At 36.3% G+C, this 23606-nt stretch overlaps 1 long non-coding RNA gene across 1 annotated transcript in view; it reads right to left on the reverse strand.

The window, feature by feature from the left end:
- Positions 1-217: 217 nt before the first annotated feature.
- The window catches only part of LOC122170422, a 92305-nt gene continuing 68916 nt past the window's right edge, over positions 218-23606 (reverse strand). Inside the window, exon 6 of the long non-coding RNA XR_006171755.1 lies at positions 218-364. This is a non-coding gene — a long non-coding RNA (uncharacterized LOC122170422). The remainder of the gene's footprint in view (positions 365-23606) is intronic.

The raw sequence follows: 23606 nt of genomic DNA on the forward strand, positions 1-23606 counted from the left end.
TTCATAACTAAATTGCAGCTTTCCTTGAAAATCACTTTTCCAGCAACTCTACACAGATCAGAGAAAAACTCTGCTGCACTCTGTACAATATACTTTTAAAATGCAAAAACAAAAAAAGCCCCTTCACCATATAAAAAACAAAACCAGACAAAACAAAACAAAAGAACAAAAACCAAACAGAAAAGAATCCAAAATAGTTTACTTACTTATCCCATTTTTGCAACTTCTCTTTTGAAGTAAAGTACCATGCAGAGTAACTTCCCACTTTCTGTGTTCCACTCGAGAGTTCAGCCAGGTGCATCAAATCAATGATGCTTTAATTACCAACATGTGTGAGCTGTGGGTCAGCCAGAGGATTTGTAGGCTTTTGGAAAAAAAAAAAAAAAAAAAAAAAAAAAAAAAAAAAAAAAAAAAAAAAGTTCAGCTGCAAAATTAATTACACTAATTACTTTCTATGCCTTTAAGTCTTAGTAATTATCAACTCATGAAAAAATACTGCAGAAGAACCAAATTCTATTACTGCTGTCAAGACAAACTTATTTTCAAAGTACTTTTCAATGTATCTAGAATTATTGCTAAATTACTAATAAGCTTTCCAAATGAAGTGTTATAATTTTTTCCAAATGTACACACCCCAAAGTGCCAAAATCATGCAGAAAGTGCCTTTTCTAAGAAAGCATGTCTAACCAAAAAAGAAAAAATGGGGGAGGGGTTGGAAAGAGGAATTTATAGCTTCTGATATGTGTTTAATAAAGTTCCCAGCAAGTCTACTATTAACATTCTTTATCTGATTCTGCAAATAAAAGTTCTTTTGTGTGAGCATATTTTGCTGGACTTCAACATTTCAAAGCAGATTAATTTATGAATTAAGTTCTTGAAACAGATACTTTTCGTGTCTAGGAACAGAAGAAAATGAAAAACCAAACTGAAGTACCTGATCACAAAATCTGTCAACAGCTCTTTTTAGAAAACCCAGTTCTCAAGAGGTTACAATTATCACAGCATGCCATTTTTTCAGGAAAATAATTTTGTCCTAGACAGCTTTCAGTTGTATAGTTATGTTCTTTTTTTTTTCCTTTCTTTGAACGAATAATGGCTGTAGCCATATCTGCATGGTGAAAAGTTACCTCACAAGTCAGACTGCTCTCAACAATCTGAAAAGAGAGAGGGACATAGACTAGGTCTGGATTACACTCGTTGTTTTTCTGATGCTTGAACTAAAAGGTTCACATTAACATGCTATCATAAAATCTAATAATAAAATTGAGGAGCAGACTGACATCATCCCTAGTTTTTAAGATTTATCTGCAACTTAGATCACTAAAACAGTCTGTTTTCAGAGTAGCTCTTCAAAACTAATTTAATGAAACTTACTTTTTTTTTTTTTTTTAATGTGTTCATACACTCTCTCAAAATATTAATGCCAGGCATGCAAAGCAGACATTGTTTGGTGAAGAAAAGAAATGCTAGCTGATCCTTTATGTCCTGGCTTGAGTCAAAATTCACCAGAGACAAAGATAAGTCAACTGTACCTCAGCATTCTACATCACCAAGGAGAGCACGGCAAGGCTTTCCTGCTGCATGTTGTTAGAATTATTTTTATAGAATTCTGCAAAGGGCAGAAATAATAACAATTGATTTCATATTGCTTGCTATTTGTGGAAACTTACAATGAACTGACATATTAATGGGGCTAAGCAGCATTTCCCATGTTTCTCAAAGTTCCTATTTTGTAATTTTATTTTATCCTTTCACACTTCAGATATTTGCCACGCATTCTTTAGAGACAGCAGAGTATTGAAAGAGTGGCACACAGTAAATGCTAGAAACACTCCTGATTGTGCTTATCTTTATGTTAAAGACAAAGGAAGGATTCAGAATATTAGCTGTTCTCATTGTTAAACTGTTGTACTTTAAAAATACAGCTTTTCTAACAATCTGGGTTTGGAACACATGACAGGCTTCAAGAACTACCATTTCTAGTAACTTCCCTAGCTCAGAACTTTTCTGTGCGCTGCAGATAACTTAATCCACCTCATACAAAATTGTCAAGGTTTTTTTTTTTTAATATTCAATAGTTATGAAGCCATTTTTCCTCGTTATTTTCTCTTGAATCATAAGAGCACTTGGCAAGAACTCAAAGCATACGTGGCTGGCGATGTTTCATATGCTGGCAGAGAAGGTGAAGGTTGAATCACTCTAACGCATAGGAATCGATTCGGAATAGCTCTTGTAGGTTTGGAAAGAGCTACTTGCTCTTCCAGCTAACAGAAATGTTACACCACGCCACTGCAGACTGAAAGAGTTACAGAATTTACAAAGAAAGCTATTGTGCTTGGTCGTACACTCTATTCCCTGAACCTTGGCAACAAAGGAAGGGTTGAACCTCTTAGTGGGAGGATGATTACCGAATAATGCTCCTGGCATGCACAAGGCCTTTCTGTTCCTCATTGATTGCCGTGGGTATCAGAAGTGAATGAAGTAGGAGAAGATGGATTGTTCTAATACTCAGTTTCCCTGCAGATAAGCACTGAGCTGGGGCACTCTTTCCTGGCTTCAGATGGACCTTCAGCTCTTTTGAATTCTGGAAGCAGTTTATTTATATTCAGAGCCCTTAAAATAAATACTACCTCATTTTCAACTGTCTCAGATTAACTACGTCTCTCTTTCTGTAACAAAACATTAAGTTCACTGTTTTGCCCAGAGCCATGCTTCTCCTAGCTCAGGGGCTCTACAGAACTTCTGTTTTAAGTATTATCTTGAACACCATCTCCCTTCCCACTCAGGGCTGGTGTTGCTGCAGCAGCCTATGGCCCACCCAAATCCCCACCTTCCCCTCCTGTCAGGGCTCCTACATCTCATCTTCCCCAGGTGCTTGTCCTAACACCAAGCAGCTGTGTCTCAGCCAGCTGGGAGGAGAGCTCTGCCTAGCCAAATCCTTAGGGCTTCTACTCAAAGCCTGAAAGTAACAAGCAGTTGAGTGTGCTTTGGATTACCTGTAGCAGTATCAATCTGTATTGAAAGACTGAGGAGCTAAGGATCTAATAGCTAGAGGGATTCATGTGTAATTCAGAACACTACAGAAGAAAGGCTTCAGCCATACAGGAGAAGAATCTCAAAAAGCCAACACAGCATTCATAAATGTCCTCCCTCAGAAGAAGAAAAAAATACTATTTAGCATGTCAGCTACTACCGGGAAATAACTGGTAGACATCAAGTTTGTTTATTATTGAATAAAAATGGCCTTCATTCAATAAAGAAGCTGCTTGCAAAATATACATATATATGTTTGAGAGTTTTATTTTTTTATGTATAGTAAATAATATAATCATTTTAAACAAAGGCTAATTTTTTTTAATTGAGTTTTTATTCATTTGTGTATGTCATTCATTTTGTCCAAGAGATATAGTGGAGAGGATGCAATATGAAAAATGAGCACTATGCAGGTGTTGTACTTTTGTTTTCTTTTACAAATTTGGACACTCAAAACTCATGAATTCAATTTCAGCTTGCAATTTTTCCACCATAGAAAACTGAGACATACTGAAAGCATTCCTTTTTCTTCATTAGATATGAATGGTTCCATTCAAATGTTGCTCTTTGCTTCTCATGATTTAGAATTGGTCAACTATCATCACACTTCTACTGCCTTCATAAAAAGGTTGCTGCAAATCTACTTTATACCTTGAGCCACAGTCATCTGCAAAGGCTGGTGATATTCAGCTACTGCAGATTGACTCACCACCCATAATTCTCTACACTTTCTTTAAACCTTATCTACTTTGTCTGTAAAGAGTTTAGTTGTGAATAGTGTGGATGCCAAAATGAGTGCAATTGTTTCATCACAAACAAGGTTTTATGCTCTATAAATCTTTTTTTTTTTTTCCTTTGATGTAGTGTATGCTCCAGTATTGCATTATTAAAGGCATTCAGCCTTCACTCTGTTGTACTTTTTGATGGTTTGGGGTTTTTGGGGGGTTGGTTTTTGTTTCTTTCTGAATTGAACAGGATAAATAAGAGACAGTTGTCTCTTATTTGTCTCAGGACACAATTGTGAACAACACCTCAGGAACTGGTCCTGGTACGTTCGCTTCTAAAAGATAGGGCGTTCTAGTCTACCTGACAAGAACAGAACTACTACCTTATAAGCAACAGAACAATTTCAGTTTTGAAGTTTAATGTGCTTTTCCAAGTAGACACAGCATACAACATAGCAAAACCAGAACTGTAGAGATGGCCACAGATTTCAATTGTAATAATACCTTTACTGGTTTTATTAATCAGGTCCCAGACATCCAGTGACTAGCCATTCTGTTTTGATATTTTCCTCTACAAAAATTTACAATAAAATAATGGCAATAAATAAATAAAAATTTTAAAGCCTTTTGCTTCTATGCTTTCTTTTCTAGCTGGATTTTAGATTATGGCTGTGTTGTTAAACCTGTTCTAATAGCTAAAAACAAAAGAAAAAAAAAAAGAGAGAGAGAAAAGGAAAATAAATACTGCTTATCCAACAAATATCACCTGATTAATTTCCCTGTGTGTCACAGAAGCCTATGTGCCTATGTAGTGAGAATATCTTGGGCAGGTTAATAAAGTAATGGAGTTAATTTATTGCCTAATGTTGAGTCACAAAAAAGGATAAAGATGTAGTATCTGCTCAGCTCTGTCTGCAAGGCATGGCATGATTTCTGATCCCCTCTACTTTGTCCTGGACTATTGTGCCCTCCACACTGTCTCATTGCTTTGATCGAGATACTGAAGAACTGGAAATAAAAGAAACTGTCAGCCTGACTGCTCATCCAATTCCCACCTGCAATAGAAATTGATAATGGAGCATAAGGCTCTTCATCCTTAAATAGTCTTCTAGGGATAAATTACACGAATGTCAAGTGTTTTCCTGGTAGGCACTGAGAGTTACCATTGTTGGACAGACTGCTCAGACCTCCAATTAATTATGTCTGCCCATCTGAGACTACAGCGTGTGCTGAGATGGACACAGAGAAAGTTTTATTGGTGGGAAAGGAGCTAGGGCATTTTCTAGCAGGGCTACTTAGATCTCCTCAGGCAGCATCCTAGATGCTGGAGGTGGCATAATTTTGTCCCTGTTGGGATATATGCTGTTATATATAATGTAATATAATGTGTTATATTAGAGACATAGACAATTGTGAGAATCCTATTTTGAAAAACTGTTCTGAAAAGGACATCCCCTCATGTTCTTCCTTTTCCTCCTGGTAACCAAAGACGTTCTCTTACGTGTCTCTCAATCATCTGCTTGTAACTTATATTTTGACATTTTTTGTCTTGAAATCCAATCCGCTTTCTGCATTAAGGTATGTCAATGTACCTGTCTGCACTGTCACACAAAGTTACAGGATTTAGAAACTGTTAATAACTTCCAATTAATTGTAATTTATATTATCACTATTTTGTCACCTTACATAAAAATTGACCTGTATCAGAAAAAGTGGAAAATTATAATTACTGTTAGACAAGGTGAGAGGAATGCACTCTTTGGAAACTACAATGTGTTGAATCAGTAAGATTTCAGAATCTTACACTTTAACACTTAACTTTAACTGCTTTTCCCCCATAAGTGAGATTTGAACCTTACAAATCCCTAACCTGGCATAGATTTCCAGCACTGTAGTTAATTATTCTGTAACAACACATAAAATTAACTGGATTGGTGAATAATCCTAACAACAAAGGAGGGGAAATAACCTTTTAAGTATTATTATATTATTTGACTAATAATGTTTCCATACGGAAAGTGTCTCCACACTTAAAATATATTTGAAGACAAATACTTCATTCTAAACAGAACCACAGAGAAGAATCCTGACATCTTCCATAGTGCCCCACAGAAAACTCTTGAAAAGCTCATTCCTGAAAAACATTTCAACAGAAAATAAATGTAATACTGACACCAGTTTAGCACAGACAGCACAAAGAACAAAAACCTGAGACACTGAGAAGCTTTGTGAACTTGTATAACACTGCAGATTTCACAGAATCTTCTTGAAAAGGTGACGAATACTGAGTCTGTCATCATGCAAACTCTCTGACATATGGCCAATAGATTGTTGGTAAATATTTAATAAAATGAAACATTATTCTCTGTCACAAAACCTCTAGTATTACAAAGATGCAAAGGAACAGCAGCAAAGCACGTGCTTTTTTTGGACAATGGTGCTGTGTTTCAGGTTGCCATATCTACAGGCTAAGATTAAAACTCAGTCTGTTACCACAGTGTAATACAACTCAGCAGAAGGGGCCTCTGTAGATTTGCTTTTTAGTTAAACTTGGTTTCTATGGTTCAACAGCTTGACAGCAGTGTAAAAGTATATTGTTTTTGCTGGAACATCTGTCCTTCAAGGTACTACTATTCCTACTTTAAAATCTTCACAGTAAAGCCATTAGTTTGGGTGAGAGTTGTTTTTTTTTTTTCTTTCTGCTATTATGCCACGCTGTGGCAGGTGTAAGATGGACACGAAGGACAGAATTGATGTTTCTAAGTTTACAAAAAATTATAAAACACCTGAATTCATCAGTCACACCTGCTCATGTGATGGAGAGCTCAATTTTACAAAGGACAAATTCTCTTTTTCTTTTGCAGTTCTGACTTAAAAATCGGAATTACTATTAAAAATAGTTTTGGCAACTTTCATTCCAGTGGAATTCCACCAGCAAAAAACAACATATTTGGAAGATCCATTGATGACTGTTATGAATTGCTGGAATGCCAAATGCCCGCATTCAGATCTACCGTGCCAGAGTTATGTGCAATATTGCCAACATTGCCAATCCAAATCCTAAAGTCCTGAATGCGTTTAAAAATCTTTACTTTTAAGAATAATGAATGTTAAGTGTTTGGATTTTTTTCTCATGTTTTCCTGTTTTCCACATATGTGCGCCACACTCATTTCAATGTACTCTAATTGAGCATCAAAAGTATTCAAGTATAATTTCTTCAGTGAAAACCAGAACACAAACGTCATTTCCAGAGGTTTTAAGACACCGAGTCCCCTGTCAAAAAATTGAGGAGTGTTTGAAGAGAAAAAGATGCAAGATCCTCTATAAAGACTGACAATTGGCCACACTGTACATGGAAAGCACATGCTTGCCAAGTTTCTGTGATGGAATTAATCAGCCGTCAGGAATGTTTGTCTCAGTCCATTTGCTTCAACTACTCTACCTCCCTCTAGAAGCACTAACACTGCTGTACAGATTTACTACAGATAATTTAGCAGTTGAATGGGTGCATATGTCAATGAATAAGCTGGAGAAATTAGTTTTACTGCCTGGCAAACAACAGGCGGGGTCAGTACATGTGTCTAGAAAGCTGTTAATGAATAATAGCACTTCTTTTCCAAATTAAATTAAAACAAAGGACCTCACATTTAACATCAGCAGTAGAGATTAAACATTTTTGAAATCTGAGAACTCTCCTTATCCAGCAGAGAGATGGGTTTTTGCTTTCTTCATTAAGAACAAAACAAAGCAACGTCGCCCAACCAACCAGCCAACCAAACCCCAGCCTTTTTAAAATGAATTCACCCTGCAAGGCAACCGTATTTCTACAGGACAGTCAAATCCCACAAGGACAATTATTGCACTTAGTGTGGTATTATAATCCTTAAACACTCCCCCCAGTATTATTTTGCTGTAAGTTATTTTCTCATCAGCTTACTTACTTTAGTGCTTCGCATTTCATAACCAAAACTTCAACCAAACTAAAAACAAATACATCTGCACTACTGAAAAATATCCTGGCTACAGGTCAAATTAATAACAACGTTTAGAACGTTTGTCATTTAAGCTTGTTTGATTCCTCCACAATAAGGAGCATAACTACACTTCACCATGAGACCTTGTTATCCAATCGTGTATCAAGAAGACATGAGAAGTCACTCTAGAATAGCATCTATAGCATTTAAGTTCTGCAGATGTTAAAGCTGATGTTGAACACAAATAAAGTCCACTAGGTGGCATAAAGCAATAAATATCATGATAAAAGTCAAAACAAAAGCACTACTTTTTGTCATGATATTTATTTTATGACAAAAAAAAACACCCGTAGCAAAATATTTCTTTTTTCTAAGCATTGATGTTAATAATTTGTTGCCTTCTGTATACAAATTACTCTAAAGGGGAATATTGAAGGCACAAGCTTAGATAAGTCAGGTAATATTAAATAAGGAAGGTTATGAATACAACCCTAACTCTTCCCTTTATGATTTTATATAGTAATACAGCACTATTGCACAATCAGAAGCTACTCTAAATATAATACACCATAATTTATACTTTCATACTTAGCTTTCTACTCCAAAAGAAAAGAAACAAGAAAAAAGAGAAGAAAAAAGTAACAGTTTCCCACTTTTTAATATTCAGAGTGACTATGCCTCATTTTCACTAGACATTTTCTTTAAGAATAAGACCTGCCCTGGAAAATCTCATCTGGAAAACTGAGTGCTCAGATGAATTATGGGTGCTTCTAAAATGTGCATGTTTTTAATCATACCAGTTACAAGTACTATAACCTTTACAAGGAGGCACATTGCACGTTACCTGCATATGAAAGAACACAATTTAACTCTTCACGGCTCTGTGTTTGGGAAGCACAATGCAAACACTTAACAGTTTAATTTCCACACTGCTTTTGCCAGATTGCATGTGTTCCCTACCTCACAAATGTGAAAACTGAATCGATGAACAGTTAAATTACTTGATACATGTTCAGAGAACAGATGAAAGAATTACAATGCAGGAATCTTGTGCTCAACTATCTATCTGCCTTTATGTTAGGTGTATTGCAGACTTCACTCTTCTCCCAGAAAAGACAATAAACATGTCTTGAATGTTTTTGAAAGCCTGATTTTAAACTCACAAAGGGCATTTATATCTTCAGTTCCCTCTACACACATTGCTTTCTTCTAGCATTCATGAATACATGCATTCAGTTTTCTGGATTCTAAACTGAATCTCACTGTGCAGCTTCTGTACTTGTACTATTGTAATCTGAATGCAAAATGAAGGTACAGTCCCACTGAAGACTGCTTGGTAGTGTAATGTCAAGGGAAGGTCCTCTTTTTCTTTCAATGGGCACCAATGAGAAAAGTCTTTGTGTCTTTTTTTTTCCCTGCATCAGGTATTTATAAATGCAGGGAACATCCCCCCGTGAGCCCCTTTTTCTCCAGGCTGCACAGGGGTTTTCCTCATGGGGCAGATGTTTCAGTCCATTAAGTCATCTTTATGACCCATTATGGACTCACTCAATCCTGTCTTTCTTGGGGAAAACCAGAAATGGACCCAATACTCCAGTTACGTCCCACCAATGAGGAATAAAGCAGAAGAACCATCTCTCCAAGCCTGTGGGAGGTGGTCTTCCTAATGCAGCCTGGTTGATTCCCAGGCTGTGCAGGTGTATGGAGTTGTTCCTCTTTTGGTGCAGGACTTTGCATTTCCCTCTATTGAACTTCATGAGATTCCTTTCCATCCACTTCCCCTAGCCTGCCAAAGTCCTTCTGATCAGCAATACTTCCACCAACAAGATCTCGTCCCAGTTTTGTACCACCTGCAAACTGTTCCATCATCAATGTTATTAACGAAGATATTAAGCACTACGAACCCTTTTATCTAGTTCTGGGTGTGCAGGAGAAATCAAAGGTCAGGAAACATATTTACAATCCAAAAAGAGGTCATCTGCAGACACTGAAGAAAAACCTTCCTCATAAAGGAGTGCTGTGAAGCAGGACATTTCTCCTCAGTGCACTGTTTCCTAGTAGTTATTCTCTTCAGCTCTCTAACTAAGCTGTTCCACAAAAGGGAGCTTATCTCTACATGATAGCCAAGAGACCCCAGCGTTACATGTTCATTATTGGTAGCAGCCACATTATTACCTGATCTCAGATAGAAAGCACAAGAGCAACAAAATATCTTGTCTTTGTTTCTTCTGCTATAGTGTTTCTAGCTTTGCAGATGTAGCAAGCTGTTGCACGTGGTCCTTTGCTGCTGTTTAATTAGCAATCCTACATACTCTGGAATGCCATTGCCTGCACGCTTTCTTTGCATGCTTTCAGATGCTTACCTTATATTGAAGTGCTCTTTAGCAGGTTATATAAGACATTTCAGCAAAGGGATACTGAAGATGTGACATCAACTTGTTCATCCTTGTGGAGGATGAGTCAGATGTGGTCCCTTTGTATTCATCATTCAGGCTAAGTTTGGGCTTAGTTTTGTAAGTGCCCCACTCACTGGTTACCTTATTTTTCTCAGTGCTTTCTTAATGTGCATTTACACAACTTCAAAATGAATTTGAGCTTAGAATTATTATTCCCTTTAACAAATGAAATTAAAGCCTCTTGGAAATTTCGTATTTCTGGGACATAAACATTTCTTAGCTAATTATTATTACAAAAAATATAGTATATGGCTGAGCTGTCCTTGTTCTGCTTCTAACGTGTTGACCTCACAGATTGTGCCTAGAAAGTAAATTACTGTATAATGAAACATGGCCTTCATGACTGCTATCCATAAACCAGTCCTGTTACGTGCAGCAGTGGGACATCTAGTTATGAAACATAAAAATGTTAGAATGAGTATAATTTTTTCCTTATCATATAATTTTAAAACTAAAGATGCTTCACAGCTAACTGGATGTAAGGAAAAAAAAACAGATGCTACTTTAGTTAATTGTTTTGATCTTCATTGAGAAATATCAAATCTTATTAAAATCCTATTGCAAAACTAGATGATTCCTCTTCTATCTGTACTGATATCCCACAATAGCCTGAAGGATTTGTTTTGGTTTGATTGTATATTTTAAAGCTCAAGCAGCAGGCTCACTAAAGAGTGGAAAAAAGACATTTGGTATTATAGCTCTAATATTAAAATTCACTCTAATATGACTTGAATGCTGAATTTTCTACACTGGAAGTCTGAAAATGATTTTTGAGCATTCTTTTAAAAGATAGGTTATGTGGAAAAGTCGAAACCTCACTAAGTTCAATCATTTGTATGCTATGCTAATCAGTAACATGTGTTACGGGAGAAGAGAGAGAATGTGAGGGGATGCCACTTTTTCTCCGTCTCTTTATAAAAATGAGGATCAAATGATACAACCAAAAAAGTACCTAGAAAAGTCAGGTGTCCTCTGCATACACATGCCTCTCATTAAATAAAAGGTTTTGTTCTCTGTCTGAACAGAGTATCTTTAAACAGCTGCTCCTGGCTTTGTTAAATTCGGCTAGAATAGTAAAGCTGGTCATGAAATGGAATTCCAATTCAGAATTGGAAATGCTGAAATCTTTTTAAAACCTATTAAAAGAATGTAAGTTGTTTGATTAAAAGAACAAGACAAAATAAAAAACAATCCTAAAAGGACTTTTAACAAATGGACCTAAAGCTCCTAGAAAAAAACAGAAGCCAACTTAGAGAGCCTGCCCACTGGGAAGCCTGGAATCTTAGACAGTTGACAATGATGCGTTCCTGAAATCTTGTTATCATATAGCAATCTTTGTGAGATAAAAGTAAAAAGTGAGTAAAAAAAATCCAAATTAATACCAAAAGTCAAGAGAAGATGACAATTTATAAGCATCCTGACCTCTCTAAGTTATTTATTTGCCTTCTATAATTCTCATAGATATAACTTCTCTTAACATCGATGTGCTACTAGCACTACTTCATAATGTCCCACCTAAGCCAAAATTTCTGATTCCCTTCAGTGCTTGCACCAGAATTAACTATTAATGAAATAATATTAAAAGGGAAGAACCAGAAAAACAAAACAAAACAAAACACAGAAATTCTTAATAACAACCACAGCCCAGCAAAGAATATGCTGATGGGCAGCATGTAGACCATTATCATGGGTTTATATCCTCTTTTTTGTTTTGAAGTTGACTGGTTGTACTACTGCTTCTTACAAACACCAAACAAAGATTTTAAATACAACGCATCACCTGTCTAGCTTCATCTGATTCATATTTATCAGTAAATTCATACATCCTAAAATGGGGTTGAGTAAAAGCTTTCTTTGCAGGATTTTGATACTGGTTTTATAGAAGACCTTGGTTCTGTCTTTCACATAGTTTATTTTTATAATGCTTATAGAACATATCTAAGTGATAATAAAGTAATAATTTCAGTTCTTTGCAGGTTTCCTGAGCTGAAAATAGTATAAAGTGAAAATACTCCTTTTTTTTTTCATATTTAAAATGTTCTGAACACAAGGAGAATAGAGAATCTACATAATAGAGCGTCTACATATGGCATATTAACACAGTTTGACATTGAGCATTTCACTATTTTGAAAATTGAAGAAGTGACAGCTAGACAACAATGTAACAATTACCATGAATACTGAACTCCAATATATAACATGAAAATAGTTTAAAATATTGTATATTTAACATATTGTATGCATGAGGGTAGTTTGTTTAACATTTTATATATTTTCAAGGGCTGAAACTGATTTGTATTCAAGAGGCAAGAGATGCACTTGAAATACACAGGCTATTTACAACTCCTGTTCTCCATAGTAGGACACTGACATCACACGACTGAATGACAAAATGGAAACTATACTGTAATTCAGTGTAGGAACTGATCGATTAAAAATGCATGATTTGTATCACAATACATTACTAATCTGGTACCACAACACACGTGGTGATTTGGGGCACAAAAACGTTTTCCTGATAAAATTGTTGGACAGTGCCAAAAAATGGTTCTTATAAAATAGTTAACACAGTTGTTTGATCTCAGTGATACTGGTCAAAAATAAATCAGAACAAAGGACACTTAGGAAGCAGAAGACACATCGCAGTTTAACAGAGCCCACTCGTATCTGTTGTGTAGATAAACTACTTTCAGTCAAACATGAAGTTGAACACTCAGTTGCTACTGGAATTGAAGACGTTAACGAAGTACCAGGTCACTGCAGTGTGAAAACTCAGAAAACTCATTCAGATCTATGATGAAAATCACTCTGTTCCGAATAACAACACACAGCAGATTCCATTTTCAAGGATGTCTTTGTTGAAATCTGAGAAAGGTTTTTAAAATCACTACGTACAACTCTTCATGTCAGTCAGTACCCATCAGCTGTGTCTGAAATATATCACTATAAAAGCATGTAGTAAATCCTTGGATTAGACAACTGCATACTATGGAAAATGAAGAAATTGTATCTCTCACGAAAGAGTGTGGTGGAAACAGAAAATGGCAGTCTTTGTTTACACTTGCTGCAAACCATTCTGTTAATCCTGAGCAAATACTGTTCCTTACAGTCTGCCAGATGAAGGACCACTTCCAGCCTCATTAGGTAAAACCCAGTTTCTTCTTCAGGCAGTCCAATGAACAACTTCATTTGTTGCCAGGTTACTCCATCTCTAATTTCTTTTGCCAAAGGAAGGTCAGAATTGGCATATATCTGAAGATTCCACAATGAAAATGGGCTGGCACAATTTTTATTGAGAAATTACACCCCTTTTATGATGAATTTACAAGTCAACACAATGAATAGCAGCTTGAAATCAGTTTGGAACAAAATTATGCCTTTAACTGTTATGAGCTTTCTCAAGATACTCTGAGAAACAGCTTCAAAGTACATATATTAAGAAGAGAAGGGAATACAGACAATCTTCAAGCTTTCAGTTAAATCACTGCTACTGCACTGGGAAGATTTACTAAGACTGCTTCTGAATTCCCACCTTTCCCCATAGAACAGTATTCAGTTCATTCCAATGGTGTTAGTGGTACCAGAAAGGCACCTTTGAAAATGGTTACTTTTAAAATACCTTGTAACTCTAGAAAAGTATGTAAAACTTTCAATTGAAAGGCAATCTTGAGCAAAATGTTACGTTCTATTTTTCTACTGGCACTATTTTTGGTACAAAGAGTTCTTTCTACTGCAGAAAATACATTTCAGACCCTTTGTCCTTGCCAGACAGCAGAGGAGCAAACAGCTCCCCACCCTTTTTTTTTTCCTTTTTTTTTTGACTTGACAAACTAGGAACATGCAGCAGGGATATGAGTAAGCACGCAACAAAGGTATGTTTTCAACTTCCTAAAGATACAGCAACTAAATCTACTTCATTAAAAGCGAGTTTTTCCTTTATATTCTTCCTCCCTATCCTGGCCACTGGCAAAGTTGCATTATTATCCTATGAGTCATTCTTCCTTCAGAATCCCTCTCTGGGTTGTACTTCTTAATTACACTTTCTCATCCTCTTTCTTTCCCTCGTACAGTTGTTGGCAACAGTCGTGTATCCCCTCTTTTGAATAGATATCTATATGTAATCTCCCATTATTAGAGCGATAGGAAGGAACTGACCATCTTTTACCATGTGTGCCTGTTGAGCACACAATCACTAATTATATCAAATATGCCTTGGGAGGGCTACTGGTGATTTAAATAGCACATTTTCTTCGTCTCTTTAGGACAATGCTGTCTATTGTACAACGCTTCTGTCTGATTCTTTGGTGGAATTCTAGCCACTAAACTTGAAAAGTTCTTCAGTTTCATAAAGAAAAATGTGGAACATCTGTCTGCTTTCTTTGGGTATGACTCTGCAGTAGCTGAAGTAGCCCGCTGTTTGGAAATGCGGGGTAGAAAGTTAAATGTCATTTGAATACATCTTGCAATAACAGCCTGATGGTGGTACTACAGCCAAAACCAATACTCATCACTGTTGTAGACAATAAAATTATATGCACTGAATTCTTAATTTTTTTTTTTTAATGAAATGATGGGAATTCTCTTTTTTTTTTTTTTTTTTTTAAGAAAACTAGGTTTTACTCCCAACCATACAAACACAAATAAATATCTAATGATGGTTCTGTTCCACCAGATATACGGAGAATTGAGCATGAATGGGTGAGTACAGGTGAATGTATACTATTGCTGCTATTTATGCTCAGTGAAGGAAATTGACAGGGTGGGTCCAAGAAGTTGTAACCTGTGTCTTTATCAATAGTTACTTAACGCATAGCTCTGTCCAGACTCTATCTCTAGCTGTAAGCATAGGGCAGGGTAGGAAAGGTGAAAAAGAAGTGAAAAATAGCTGATTAATTGGAAAAGCAAGATAAGCAGAAGAGTAAGAAAGCCAAAATAAAGCCTTAGGGACTTCAACTAACATCAGGCCTTCATCATAGATGCTACTATAGAAACAAATAATTAGAATGAAAAATATTAATTGGAATGTATAGGAATTCAGTAAGTTATTAAACTTAGGCAAAAAAAAAAAAAAAAAAAAAAAAAAAAAAATCTTGGAGTAAACACAACCCCAGAATCTACTTGGAAAAATCAGTCCAGACCTTATCCAACAATCCATCCTCTCCTCTCCAGCACAAAGTAACATGGATTGCAACATTGGGTAGCCATGACTCTCCCTTGGTGTTGGTCTATCAGATAAATCCTTTGAAGTCCCTTTGTGACCTCCATTTCCAAGGATTTAACAGTAAAATAAAGAGAAGGAGAATGGGCCATTATATATATGAGGTTTGATCTTTTTATTTCTGTCATGTATGAACATCAAAAGCATGTGTTGGGACTGCAGTTGTCAAACTGTAAGCCAGCATGTGAAAACAGCTGTCTATCCTCAGCACCAACAAACATGAATAGATCTGTCATCATAATTACAGCTCAGAGCTGGATTGTCTTCAAATACCAACAACAGCCTGCACTGTGAGCGATGTCAAATAAGACTGACTCAACTGGTTTAGGATTCATTTTTCAAGAGAACATAATGATATTCCCTTTTAGGAAGGGTTGCAAAAGTTTCTGTGTAACAAAGTCTGTTATTTCTCATGCTAAATATTTCATGACCTCGTAAAAGAAGTCATTCTGGAAATAAAATTTAAAAAAAGATTTATACATTTAATAAAATAATTACGGAGCTTATTTATGTGCGTGTAATGTTAACTTGATTAGAAAGTATTGTTTCTATATTACAGCAGTAACTGTCTTCTGATACCATTTTACAGATCTCTTACAAACATTTCTTTATATGCATACAGTAGCTGGAGGGGGATTTATAATGGAATACTGAGATTTTCATCCCCCCAAAAGTCCACATTAGCAACAAGTGACTGAGAGGAGTGTGAAAGCAAGTATCTTTGGACTTAGCGGTGACCCAGCTAAAACTGATGCGGGAATTTGAGGAAGAATAAAGAACTGCAATGTAAATATCACACTGTTCATCTAGCTGGTCAGCAAACTTACCATGAATATTACATTTCTCTGTATATCTGTGATCGTATGAGAAGGAGATAGGCTTATGTCAGGAAAAAGAAAAAAAAAGCTATAAGCAGTCACCTCCTTTGTGAAGCAGGAGCCAAAATATGACTAAAGGAATCAATTCCCAGTTGCTGCTCTGAGCAAAACTTGTGCAACGGACCTGTGTACTGACTTTCCTCAGGAAAGCGTATTACAGTTTTCAGATGTGAGATTACAAACTGGCATTCTTAAATTACAGTTTCTAATCTTTATTCTCTAAGGATACAGTTTCTCTCAAATTTGGTTACTGCTTGATATTCAACACTCAATAATAGGCAAGCTAGGATACTCTGCTTTCCCACCATGTATCACTCCTACATTCCTCAATTATTTTAATTATCATAACAGCTGAGCTCTGATGTAGGAAGAGGAGGAACTAATGAAGAGAGGCATACTGCTGAACATCGCTCTTACAAAAAAAGGAAGGACTGGTTGGTAATGAGAAGGTTGGGGGCAGCAACCATGAGACACTGGAGTTCAAAATCTTACATGGAAGAAACAGGTATTAAGTTAGGCCTGCAATCCTGGATTTCAGAAAAGCCAGCTTTGACCTCTTCAAGGAGCCATGTGAAAATATTCCATGGGTTAGGATCAGTGGAGGATAAAGGGTCCCAAAAACGGTTGACATTCAACCACTTCTTCCAAGCTCAAGATGGGTGCATCCCTAAGAGTAAGAAATCAAACAGAGGTGGCAGAAGACCCACATGGATGAGCAAGGAGCTCATGGAAAAACTCAAGATAAAGAAGAAAGTCTATGGAATGTGGAAAATGGGTCTGGCTACATGAGGGGATTATAGGAATGTTGCCAGGGCATGCAGGGATGCTATAAAGAAGGCTAAAGCCCACTTGGAATTCAATCTGGTGAGGGAGGCCAAGGATAACAAGAAAGGCTTATTTTAGTACATCAACAGCAGAAGAGAGAGTAGGAAAAATGTGGGTCTGCTGTTTAATGAGATGAGTGCCCTACTAACAGAGGATGATGAAAAGGTGGAGTTACAAAACATCATTTCTGCTTCAGTCTTTACTGCTAAGACTGCCACTCGGGAATCCCAGATCCTGGTAATAAGAGAGAGAGTTTAGGGAAGGAAGACTTCCCTTTAGTCATGGAGGATCTGGTCACAGATCAGTTCGGCAAAATTGACATATGCAAATCCATGTGTCCCCGTGGGATGCACCCACACGTGCTGAGACAACTAGCAGAAGCAATTGCTGAACAGCTTTCTATCGTCTTTGAAAGATCATGGAGAATGGGAAAGGTGCCAGAGGCCAGAAGAAAAGCCAATGTCACTCCAAAAAAGGCAAGAAGGATGATTCAGGAAAGTACAGACCAGTCAATTTCACTTCTGTTCCTGGAAAAGAAATGGAGCAGCTATTCTGAATATCATCTCCAAGTAAGTGGAAGAAAATAAGTTTATCAGTAGTAATCAGCATGGATTCATCAAGGGAAAAATCATGCTTGACCAATCTGGTAGCCTTTTACAGTGTCATGATGAGCTGGGTAGATGGGGGATGGATGCTGAGTACCTTGACTTCAGAAAAACTTTTGTCTCCCATAGCGTTCTCATGGGTAAGCTTAGGAGGTGTGAAATAAATGAGTGGACCTGCTGTAGGGAACCTGCTTTAGCAGCAGAGTTGGACTTGATGATCTCTAAAGGTCCTTTCTAACCCCTAAAATTCTGTGATTCTTGGTAAGTGGTTTATGTTTAACATGGAAAGTAAAATCTTTTTTAATTACTACATGGGACTGTATTTCCAAAATATATGTATTTCTAAAAGAAGCAGGCAGTGAAGAGAGTAAAGAATGTAAGAAAGTGAAAGAGAGGGAAGTAGTAGTTGGTTATTGTTAGCTGATGATGTAGTAGAAGAATCAACTGAAAGAGAACTTTCAAGTCCATTGTTGTAGGAGCTGGATCCCCTTGCTTGATTTGAGTCTATACTTGAAGTTAACTGTTTAAAAACTGTGCAGGCATTGAACCTTAAAATCGTTCATGTCAGAAGGGACATCAGCAGCCTTCTAGCCTATCCTCTCATTCGAAATCCCAGGAGCATCTCTTAGTTTGATCCTATCTTTGATAAACGCATGTGTTCCTGGAAATAGGAAGTATGTTCTGTCAATGTTTTTAATGAGAAAATACAGTCATCGTATTACGAATATTTTGCATCTTAAGATAGTCCTAAGTAGCTTACTGAAAGAATCTGAAAGGGTCTTAAAACTCAGTAACTATTTTAAAGCTCTCCCATCCTCTGAGGGCCAAAAAGGTCACAATCTTTAAAAATGAAACTTTGGATTTTGGCTCTGTCATTAAATGTAGGCACATTGTATAGCACTTACTCATGCAAGCTGAATAGTTGGCAGCTATGATTAGTAAACCTGCCTACTGCAATAAATAACAAAAATCAGGCGCAAAATTATAAGAAAACCTGTTTACCAAAACTTAAATGAGGTTCTAATTTAGGAAAATGTTGTCATTATCAAGTTACACGAAATTAAATAGTTGTAGCAGGATAAACAATACTTACAATCAAATATACATTTTCAATAGATATTTTAAAACCAAATAACTATAGATAAGACTTGACTCTTGTTCAAGCTGATGAAAATGCACAGCTAATGGTGGTGACTGTTGACAAATTGTGTTTTGTAGCTGAGCATTTTATCTATCAAATAGTATTATTTTGCTCTTTGTAACTGTTGTAGATTACATGGAAATAAATAGCATGTAGAATTTTCATAACAACCTATATATAAGGATAGAACCAGGGAAAACAAAATACTTGAGGTTTTACAAATACAAAGTCATATCAGGCATTCTGCAGTAACACACTTAAATTAAAAAGCACTGGCAACAAACTGATACTTAATGGCATAAGGGAGGGATACTGACAGAAATAAAATCTAGCAATGATTAGTCTCTCAGCTGCAGATTGCAGTGATTGAATTCAAGCCTAAATTGTACAGTATTATTTCTTTTTCCAGACCCCTCATCCCACTGAGCCCAGCTGTATATGCATACCTGGTCACTGTATATGGGAACCAAAGACAGAAAGGAAAAATGTAGTCCATTTCACTTTGTATGATACAGGCACAGGGTTTCACTTTCTGCCTCAGGACTTGGAGCAAATTTTGGTATACATAAATGCAAATATAACTGAGCACACAGTGAGACATGCATACACATCATTTTTCATAATGCAACATAAGCATAAGGCTGAGCATTGAAGATATGGGTGAACATGATGGGAAGACAAGCATCTAAAAACAGCTTATTGGTGCTCTTCAGGTGTGATTTCTGCAGATTTCTGTATTCACTACATTACATATATATCTATCATGCTGATGGCATCAAAGAATGAACTGGACCTTCTAAACATTTAGAAAGCAAAGTGATATACAAGAGAAATAGAAGCAATGTTGGACTGTACACATCTGTTGGCATTCTGAATCACAAAACAATGTATCATTTGTTGTTAATTCCTATTTAAGCTGCCATCATTCCAAATTCACTTCAAAAAGATCAGTGAGATGGTAGTAGTTAATTCACATTTCTAAAAGCCACTTCTGGTTTCTGGGACGTGTGGGATCTCAGAAATATAAGAAATACTGTAACTCAGCATAGGGCTTTTTATACCCATATTTTGTTTTGTTTTAAGGTTTCAAAATAAATTATAGGTTATAAACAGGGAATCAACTTGCGTCAGTTCAAGACCTACTGTCAATTGATGATGCAAAATCATCTCAGGAAAGGCACCTGTATGCAAAATTTGACACTCTCATTTTTCATACTTGAAAAACTCAAACAATTAATCCAAAGCAGAACTGAAAAGTCTGATTGGTTCTGTCAGTTTAGAAATTATAGATGGGAGAGAACGATCTTTTCTATGCAATACAAAATCCCTGTGTACCTTTAGATTACTCTAAGAGCACAGCAGCTGAGGGAAGGTGATTACTTTGCAGACCTATAGTTCAGAAAAAGAGAACTTGTATTTCAAAGAGGCATTCATGCATAACACAGAATTGCTCCCCATGATTAAGGTTTGCAGAATCCTTTCTCAACTTCTCACAGCAATAGGTGAGGAATGTGCAAGGGACAAAGAATAAAATACAGTATCACAGATCTGCTAGTGATTATCGCAAAGTCAAAAAGAATCACAGTACTTGTTGTTATGAAGCTGAGCTAAGGGAAGACCTTTGCAAATGAGAAAAGCTATTATTTGTGATGAAATAGGACATAATCTCCACTTTGGACTATGCAACCCGGCAAGAATAAATAGATGTGTCCAAGAAAGCCTCTGAAACTCACTCATTATCTGTGTGAGCCTGCAGAGGGAAAGAGAGAGAGTAGATATGTTTCAATTCCATCCAATTCCATCCAATAGATGGAAGATATTTCTGTAACAGTCACTACCATTTCTTGGACATTCTCTTTAATAACATGCAGAATAAAGTAATTAATGGAACAAAAACACTGAAAAATTAAAGGCTTGTATAAAGAAATGGTGATTCACAAAGAATTGAATATACAAAACCCGGTTTGAATCTGAGTCATGTGAAGCTCAGTGTACTATTCATTTTTGCCAAAGGCAATTGTAATAAGGTTGAAAAATATTACAATTTTAAATATGATTAAGCTCATTAAGAACCTGTTTTGAAGCTTAAGTGGAAAGGCAGTAGAGGAAAGGCATGGATGCAACAGTGAATCATGGAATTGTGCCAATTTCATTTTGAAAACCTGTTCTCCAAACACTGGAGTTGTACTCTGTGGCTAGTAAATGAGCTAAACCAGTTTCCAATGCAGTAAGCCAGCAAAAGTGATAAAGCTCACTAACCCATAAAATAGTTTCCTATAGCACCTTCGCAAGTCCTGTTTCCTGCCAAGCATGTAATAACCTGAGACTATATTTGAAAGTGATAGAAAATGGAAATGAGATGGAGAAATAGTTGACAAAATGAAATATGAAGCTGTTCAGTTTAGAAAGTTGTCAGAAATACGTATCGAACAGGTAGTGTGAGACACACTCTGTATGTGCCTTTTTTTCACTTTCAGTAAGATTTTTTTTTAGGTATTACAACATTTGGAAATTACCTGCAGAAATAAGGATACCCGTTTAATGACATAAAAAGTAATGACAAATTAGATAAATTCCCCCATCCCCGGAGGTGTTCAGATTGGATGGGGCCCTGGGCAGCCTGGTCTGGCATTAAATGTGGAGGTTGGCGGCCCTGCATGTGGCAGGGGATTGGAGATTCATGATCCTTGAGGTCCCTTCCAACCCTGGCCATTCTGTGATTCTGTGATTCTGTGAAATTCTCTGCTTATTATTTGCGAGAAACAGCTGTGACTTGAACATAATTTCTACTTACCCTGGTAGAGCTCTAATCTTCAACTATTTCCCCCATTTTCCTGCTTTTTTGTACAAAGCTTGAACAATAAGGAATGATTCTTTTCTCCTTTACCAGTGCTGAAGGATTAGAAGATAGCTGAGATAGTCTGCTGTAACAATTATAACTGCATTGGAAGCTTCCACTGATATAGACGATCACTTAGCTGTCATTAATTTCCAAAAAGATTTAAGAAAAGACACATCATTTCTTTACATGACTGAAAAGGCAAACCCTTTTTAAACAAAGGTTAGAAATAACCAGTTACATTCCTAAGCCAAAGACAGTACAAGAGGTAGCACCATAAAACAATTCTACTATTTTTTCCCTCATTAACATGGTGGCAAAACTTAGACAATGACATTGTCTTGGATTTAATTTTTCATAGGCAAAGAAAATAAAGGATATCATACTGGCTTGATGCCAGCCTCAAAGTTTAACTACTCAAACTTAAGCATCCATCATCTAAGACTGGCACCTGGCACTTGAAAAACTTTACTGCAAGTAAACAAGTTCCATGCTCAAGTTCGCAACTATTTTCTTCCCAAATTTGGCTTTTGTTTCCAGAAATAAAGCCTGAAAACTCATCATGTGTACTTCTATGTTTGAAATAAAGGCACTTATCCAGAGATGAAGATAAAAACTCAATGAAGCTGCAGTCAAAATGTATCCACCTGAACATACTTCTAGGTAATGAAAACAAAAATGCGGAAATATGATACAGAAACGTTCTTGTATCTGTCTAGGAGGATTTCTTCCCAGTGTAGTCCCTGTGTCAAATGGAGAGTCAAAAGAACATTACACATTTTTCAAATTATATATTCAAAGTGTAATTATATACTGGAAGTCCTGTGAACTTCTTTATACACTTCAACAGAACAGCACAAAGACAATAATTTCTTAGTTGTTTTCAGAAATCCAAGGAATGGCTGAGAACTCTAATGAAAGGAGATGTGTTTTTTTTCATAGTGATTCAATTAGAAACCGTATTCAAGATTACTTTTAATGAAGTCCTTAGAAGTTGTGTGCTTTCCGTTAACCTCACTCATGCCACATATAACACAATCCTTTCCAAATGGCTTTCAGGATACACCAAATAAAATCTCCTTGCTAAACATTCAGATGCCTATTAAAAAGGAAACTTTTTTGGGAGGGGTGCGGGGGGGTCAGGAGCTGAAATTTCAGCAGTTTCAACAGTTTCTTTGGAATGCTCATTAATTTTTCACTATTTAAAAATAAAGGAAAATATAGAGATTGGAAAATTTCATCAAACCATCGAAGAGATCAGTTTGTTGTTTGATAACTTTAATATTATTTCTTCTAGGATGAAAATTGGAAGATATGCAGTGATGCTTGCATTTGATACATCAAATATAGCTGCAAACATGTTATTTTAATGTTTTTAGTCTTTTAGTAGTTCTTATTCTTAAGGAGTGCTCTTCATTTTTACTGAGTTTATTAATGGATGTCTCAGCAAATGAAATTCACTTTTCAGAAGCCCAGACTGAGTTCTATAAACTGTTCAAACTCTACTTAAATTCACACAGTTGTTGTTTTTTGGTGGTTTTTGTTAATTTTTAATGAACCATAAAGAAATAGGGCAACGTTGTGCCAAGCGTTTATAGAGCCAAAATTTTGGGGTCACATTAAACTGAAAAATACAATGTTCATACTAGCCATTTTTTCAAGGCAAAAGTGGTTTAAAGCCTCAAGCCTAGAGACTTCTCACATTCAGTAATTTCTTAGTTATTATGCTATTCATACCAAAAACAGTTCCTACCAAAGAAAGTATGGTTACAATAAAAGTGTGGTTAAAAATGAGTAGTTTTATGTAACACTAGGGAAGCCTTTTGTGTGAAACTAAGTTTTGATCTAATTGTTGGTTCTAATTGGATATCAGAAAAACACACAGACAAAAAAAAAAAAAAAAAAAAAAAA

Source organism: Centrocercus urophasianus, unplaced genomic scaffold (genome assembly GCF_019232065.1).
Source record: "Centrocercus urophasianus isolate 14NV4802_14NV808 unplaced genomic scaffold, USGS_Curo_1.0 seq_7, whole genome shotgun sequence".
Taxonomy (NCBI): Eukaryota; Metazoa; Chordata; class Aves; order Galliformes; family Phasianidae; genus Centrocercus; species Centrocercus urophasianus.